Raw genomic sequence first — 6,035 nt, 5'->3', positions numbered from 1 at the left:
AGTTTAATGTATACTTTATTTAGAAATGAGTAAGGTATTAATTTGGTTTACATAACAATTTAACTAATAAGGTGTTCTTTAAATAAATTAAAAGCTGTAATTTTGAAGTGGGTATTTTATTACCTAATCGGTCACAAAGAATAGCAAGATATCTTTTTAAAAAGTAAAAAAAAAGGTCAAACCAAATGAAGTAGCGGAACACACTATATACATACAGACCGTCTACACCCTATTGATTATTTCAAATGTAAACATACCGTCTACACCCTGTTGATTATTTCAAATGTAAACATACCTATGAGAATCCATCCCCACTACAAATAACACACATATATGTCAACATGAAACATAACAAAAACAATTATTATAGGCTTAATATCACTTGGTTAAACAAATTATAGTTTAAAAACTCAATAAGGCCAAAATTTATTAAACTATGACTACAACTCAAGCCAAAATTCCTTAATTTTAAAACAACAAAGCGAGTAAAGTACAGTTTTAAGCCACGAAACCATGAATTTGCTTGATCTTTATCATTGCATATCTGCATAATAAAATACGAAATCTTAGCTGAATCAAAAACTTAACATAGATCAAGTTGAAAACCTAACCGATCAAAGGATGATTAAGCTTGATACTTGCTGTAAAACAACAAAAACAAATTGCATCCTTTTTTTCATAAAAATTGATACTTTTTTAGCTCATGATTATCGTGTTTCAAATTTTAGAACTTGCCAATAAATGATTAGGTTCGAACAATGTTTATATCTATAACAAAAGTCAAACACAAGATTGACTTTCCGCACGTATATATGAATTGGTGTTTACCTGGTTCTGGAATGGAAATGCTTTCTTTTTACCGTAATGGAACTCCTTGGGATTATAGTGAATGATCTTGGGCTCAGGGAATCCACCAGCCTGCAAGATTAAATCGTAAAATATCTTGTTATAAATTTTTCGATTAAAACTTCAAAAATTATAACGAAATTTACCTTAGCACAAGCTCTTGCTAATCCATCGAAAGTAACATATCTATCTCCTAAAATGTTGTACACTTGTTTGCTTGCTTTTTCATTCCCCAAAACTTTTATAAAAGCTGTAGCCAAATCCTCCATTTGGTCAACTTTGACACATCAAGACCGTTTGACTTTTGAAGTTACAAAATACTTATTAGTTTTACACTTTTACTAACCTTTACGTGACCGAGTTGGGTTACTTGCAAACCTGAGTTGGGAATGGGGATGAGTCGGCCCGCTTTCAACCTATGGAAAAGTCACTCTTCGATATGGTTGTAGTTCAACGGGTCGTAAATATAAACGGGCCTTATAGAAGTGTAGTTGACACCCTTTGACTGTAGTAAGTCCTCGGTCTTGAGCTTCCCAGTAAAAGGTTGTTTAAAAAATGTTCAAAAAACGAACCTCACGATGTGGTAAAATATCGGATTTAAGGTAAACACCGGCTGAAGAGCGGTATATGTACCTATAATTTAGTAAAATATTCAAAAAAAAAAAAAGTATAAAAATACAATAGGAAACAAATATAACTTACCATCGGCAATTAATTCTTATGGTGATAACTTACTGTTCTAGATTCGGCAATGCATCTAGTATGGGCTCAACCTCTTCCGCCTCACGCCCTTGGAAATAAATATTAAAAAGTCAAAACTTATAAAAATGGTGTGGAGCATGTATTATGAAAATTTGACTATTATAACTTATGAAAACTTAAACAATGACCATCATAATGTAAAGATAAAAACTCAAAGATTTTACACAAGATTTGTTTTTATTCCGATATATCAACCATGCATTCTAAAACAACTTTTTCCCGAAAGTGTAATAATAGGTAGAAAATGCTTCAAAAACATCTAGCAATTGTTAATGAAATCAATTTGCGAGTTGCCATAAGCAATTACATACCTCTTGGTCTAACCTTTGCCATATTTTGGACGTATTAGACACCGATCTTGAGCATATGGGACACTGGTATCTGGAAGACGAAGAAATTAGCATCCATAAACTACAATTCTGCACCCATAGAAAATAAACCATTTTAGAAAAAGTGAAAATCCATAAAAGGATTGTGAAATAACTAATCCTGGTCAATCAACTTCCTGTAGCAATCCAGATGAATGGAATGTCCACAAACCATGTTTTATCATCTTTTCTTGCCCTTCTTGAAACATTCATTCATTTTATTATCTTCTTCAACCTACATCGTCAAGAAAAAAATAGTTATAAAAAAATAATAACAAATTAAAACCTACATTAATGCTATTTTGCATCATATTGATATATGCATTATTTGCGTCACTAATTGGCTTGACGTTTTCATATTGCATGAGTCCATTCAACCAAATTTTGGTACTTTACATATAATTATAGGCCAAATTGACTAAATTATCAACAACCAATATAGCAAATTCAACACCGGGATGTTTCTCAGCAAAAAATAATCTAAAGGTTACACCTTTTATGTTTTAAAAACACATTGGTTTAAAAAGTCCATTTGGTACTTTACACATGATTACAGGCCAAATTGACTAAACTATAAGCAACCAATATAGCGAATTCAACACCATGATGTTTCTCAGCAAAAACAATCTTAATATTACACCTTTTAAGTTTTAAAGCGCAATGAACTCTGAGGCGCATCATGTACGTGGGACGCTTGTCTATGTACAACCATATACACTTTATTTACAACCAGTAGTTGCGTCTCTCTCATTTGTTTTACACATCAGCCTACTTAGTACTTATCAAGTAAACCTTTCATAGTTCCTTAATCACTTCGGTGGCTTTTACATATAAACCTCCTACTTATCAAGTAAACCCTAATGTTGACCAATTCTGACCCAGAACTACATGATGCACACCTTTTCCCCTGGGGCGTTTTCCTGAGCGCATATTTTCATAATGACACCTTTTATTCAGCCTATATCTTAGGTTTTAATCAATGTCGTACCGCATAACATGTATTCAGTTAACATAAGTACAATTGCATTCAACTTTGCTAATGCAACATGCAATACATATCGATAAAGTTACAGTCAAAATCCTCATTCATAACCAAAATAACCTAAAAACAAAAATTCACTTACTTGTTTCCCATTAATAACATGTGTCTCAGCAATAACAATGTCAACAACCGAAGGATCCGCATACGTAACAAACCAGAAGCCCCTCAGCCGACCGGTCTGTCGATCATTTATAATAACCGAGTCCGTAAGGTCTCCATACTTTCCAAAGTACTTAACAAATGTATCTATACCCAATTAAACACATCAAATCAGATACAATAATACAAACAATGGCACTTTCGTAATTACAGAAACACATGCAATTAAACACTAACCTATGGTAGTATCCTTCGCTAAACCACCGATAAAATCTTCCTGTAACAATTCAATGAACAAATTTCAAGTTAATACCATCAATCAATTTAAAAAGAAAAAAGAAAAAAAAAAAATGAAAGTGAATACGAACCCGGGGCTAGCGCCGTCACCGAAGTCAAGTCGCTTGGAGCCCATTGGATATGAGTTTTTGCTTCTTGAATCGATGATTTGTGACAATTTGAGGGGTTTAACGGGATATATAAGATTTATAGCATATAATGTAACATTTGTTTAATTAATAATCATACAAAAAATAAATAAATTACTACTTGAGACAGATCGAAATTGATTAAACATTATTTGGAAAAGATCTACCTGAACATATGGTGCAATTCGCATAACATATTAAGAAGTTGCAGCACCTTTGCCATTACCTACAAAACCCACACATATGTCATATGGAGCAATAAGCCTAAATCATTAACACTTGAAACTGGATATACAGTTTTTAAAACACATTTAATTACCCAATCGAATACCATCAAACTCTTACATAAGTAAATCATACCTAAAAAACTGAAATTACATCACTCTTTGCTGGCTAAACCATGCTTTTCAAAATGACCATCCAGCACTGAAACTTCTTCGGTGAAGCTGCGGTGAGGGTACGATTGAGCACTGGGAAAGATAAAGCAACCGCGTGTGTATCTTGTTGACTGGACAATAAGCGAAATCGATTCCACCAGCTTGAGAATAGCCGATATCGAGAGCAGCAGTCTAGTGGTTACACAAGTTTTGATAACGATTTTGTAAGGGAACACAAACCGACTCGGTTCGGATAGAACATAAGAGTCTACATGCTCATTCGACAATGAAGAGACAATTGTGCATTCAGCAGGGTTCAAGATCTCATCCACTTGGGCTTTGGTAAAGCCTGGAGACCTTGACCTTCAGGGTCAGTGAAGATGTTGGGCTCGAAAAACGTAATTTCAGCCATGGTTTTAAACAGAAATTAACACCAACAATGGAGCTTCATAAAAGGAATTACTAATGGTAGACTTCTTCCCACCTTTGGTCTCGATCAAAACATTCAAATTTTCCTGTTTTTCAAAAAGATTAGACATTTAAATCATTAGATTTTCTTTCAACAATAAACAAATATACACTAATTACACTAATTGATTCATGATTATCAAAGAAAAAGGCATTAGAGCTTCAACAACCATTGAAATATGTTAATCTGAACATTGTTGGAGTATTCTCATAAAACTTGTATTGAAATTGCAAGTTCAACCACCTTGGATGCCAACGAAGATTTATGTATGAAGTAGGATTAACTTTTACCTCTAAGTTGTAATTTAAAAAAAGGATAGCTTAAAACAAAACAGGTCAAAAGTTGCCCAAATTATATTTTTATGCATGAAACTTGAAAAATATTTTACTTTGGACTAAAGAGTCATTTATCCAACAATGAGAGCTCCAAGCTCATTGTTTAACTTGGTATAACGCATCAAAAATGTATTTATTAATTCAAGGGTTGTTTTCTCACTTTGTTCCTTATAAAGATCATGGTCCTCTCACGATTATCATCTGTAATTACTTCATATACACTTTCATTGCACCTAAAAATAAAACAAACCAAAATTCTGAATAAGCAACCTAGCAAATAACCGGCAAGATCAAGCTTTTGTTGCCGGCAATTCTGAATAAAACAAACCAAAATTCTGAATAAGCAACCTAGCAAATAACCTAGCAAAACTGAAAAAATGCGTACTTGGAAGAGACGTTACAAATTTGAAACAAAAGAAAAACTAAAAAATCTGAAACATACAAAAATTGAATAATCACTTTGAAACACAATGAATAATAACTGTTTTTAACAAAAGAACAACTAAAAATTGAAACCAAATCTTGAACCTCAGTAATCACTTTGATTTAAATTTTATCATATTGGCCAGCCCTAAATATTATCGTATCCCGGCACCGTCGATGTTCGTCTTACCTATATGAAATACAAATCGGGATTTCACAACGTATAATATGAAAACATCAAAAAGTTTGGTTTGTTTCTCCGATTGTGATTTTTTAAAAACCCTAAACGATGAACAAATGAATGGTAAATCAAGATTTTACAAATCGAAAACAAAAAATCATAAAAGAAAAACTTACATTGATGAAACGGTGAGACTTTAGAGATGATCGGGGTTGGTGAAGTTTGAATGTAGCGTATTGACAATGTTTTCTCGAGTTGAACGAAGGGAAGAGGAAGAGGAAGAGGATGCAAGTTAGGGTTTATTTGGCGTGTGAAGAAGAGAGATGCAAATTTAATCTAACTGATGTAGATTGATTTCAAGGGAGAGATGAGAAGAAATGGTGAAGAATTTAGGTCACAAAGAGAAGAGAAGCGGCCGTGAATGAGATTGAATGAGATGCAGATTTAGATTTAGGGTATTAGAACATTTAAATAGTCGGGTTATAATACGGATCCCGTCTGTACCCATATAAGGAAAAAAAAGACCCGGAAGTTTTCCCGCCAAAATGCACAATTTAGAGGCCTCTTAGCTTGACACATCAGTAAAATTTAACACATTTATTATATATAATAGATTAGACTAAATTCATAAATCGTCCTTGTAGTTTAGTAAAAGTTAGGAATTTCAAAATTTAGTTTTTGAAATTACATAGATTGTCATCTCTTTCA

At 33.0% G+C, this 6,035-nt stretch overlaps 1 long non-coding RNA gene across 10 annotated transcripts; it reads right to left on the bottom strand.

Moving 5' to 3' along the window:
• Positions 1-349: 349 nt before the first annotated feature.
• On the bottom strand, positions 350-5,767 carry LOC110889290. 10 transcript variants are annotated; one of them, XR_004860671.1, is made up of 13 exons: positions 5,504-5,761; positions 5,252-5,336; positions 4,884-4,956; positions 3,903-4,434; positions 3,486-3,768; positions 3,355-3,394; positions 3,101-3,264; positions 1,920-2,211; positions 1,582-1,636; positions 1,193-1,479; positions 993-1,109; positions 829-918; positions 350-544 (listed from the first exon to the last, which is right to left on the bottom strand). It is a non-coding gene; the product is annotated as an uncharacterized LOC110889290 (long non-coding RNA). The 10 variants fall into 10 exon arrangements; XR_004860676.1 differs by lacking the exon at positions 5,252-5,336 and having other exon boundaries at positions 1,549-1,636; positions 1,920-1,989; positions 2,093-2,211; XR_004860675.1 differs by lacking the exon at positions 5,252-5,336 and having other exon boundaries at positions 1,920-1,989; positions 2,093-2,211.
• Between the last annotated feature and the right edge of the window lie 268 nt (positions 5,768-6,035).

This window comes from Helianthus annuus, chromosome 6, assembly GCF_002127325.2.
Source record: "Helianthus annuus cultivar XRQ/B chromosome 6, HanXRQr2.0-SUNRISE, whole genome shotgun sequence".
Classification (NCBI taxonomy): domain Eukaryota; kingdom Viridiplantae; phylum Streptophyta; class Magnoliopsida; order Asterales; family Asteraceae; genus Helianthus; species Helianthus annuus.
The sequence above is the reverse complement of the archived record's forward strand: the minus strand, read 5'-3'. Positions and strand labels throughout refer to the sequence as shown.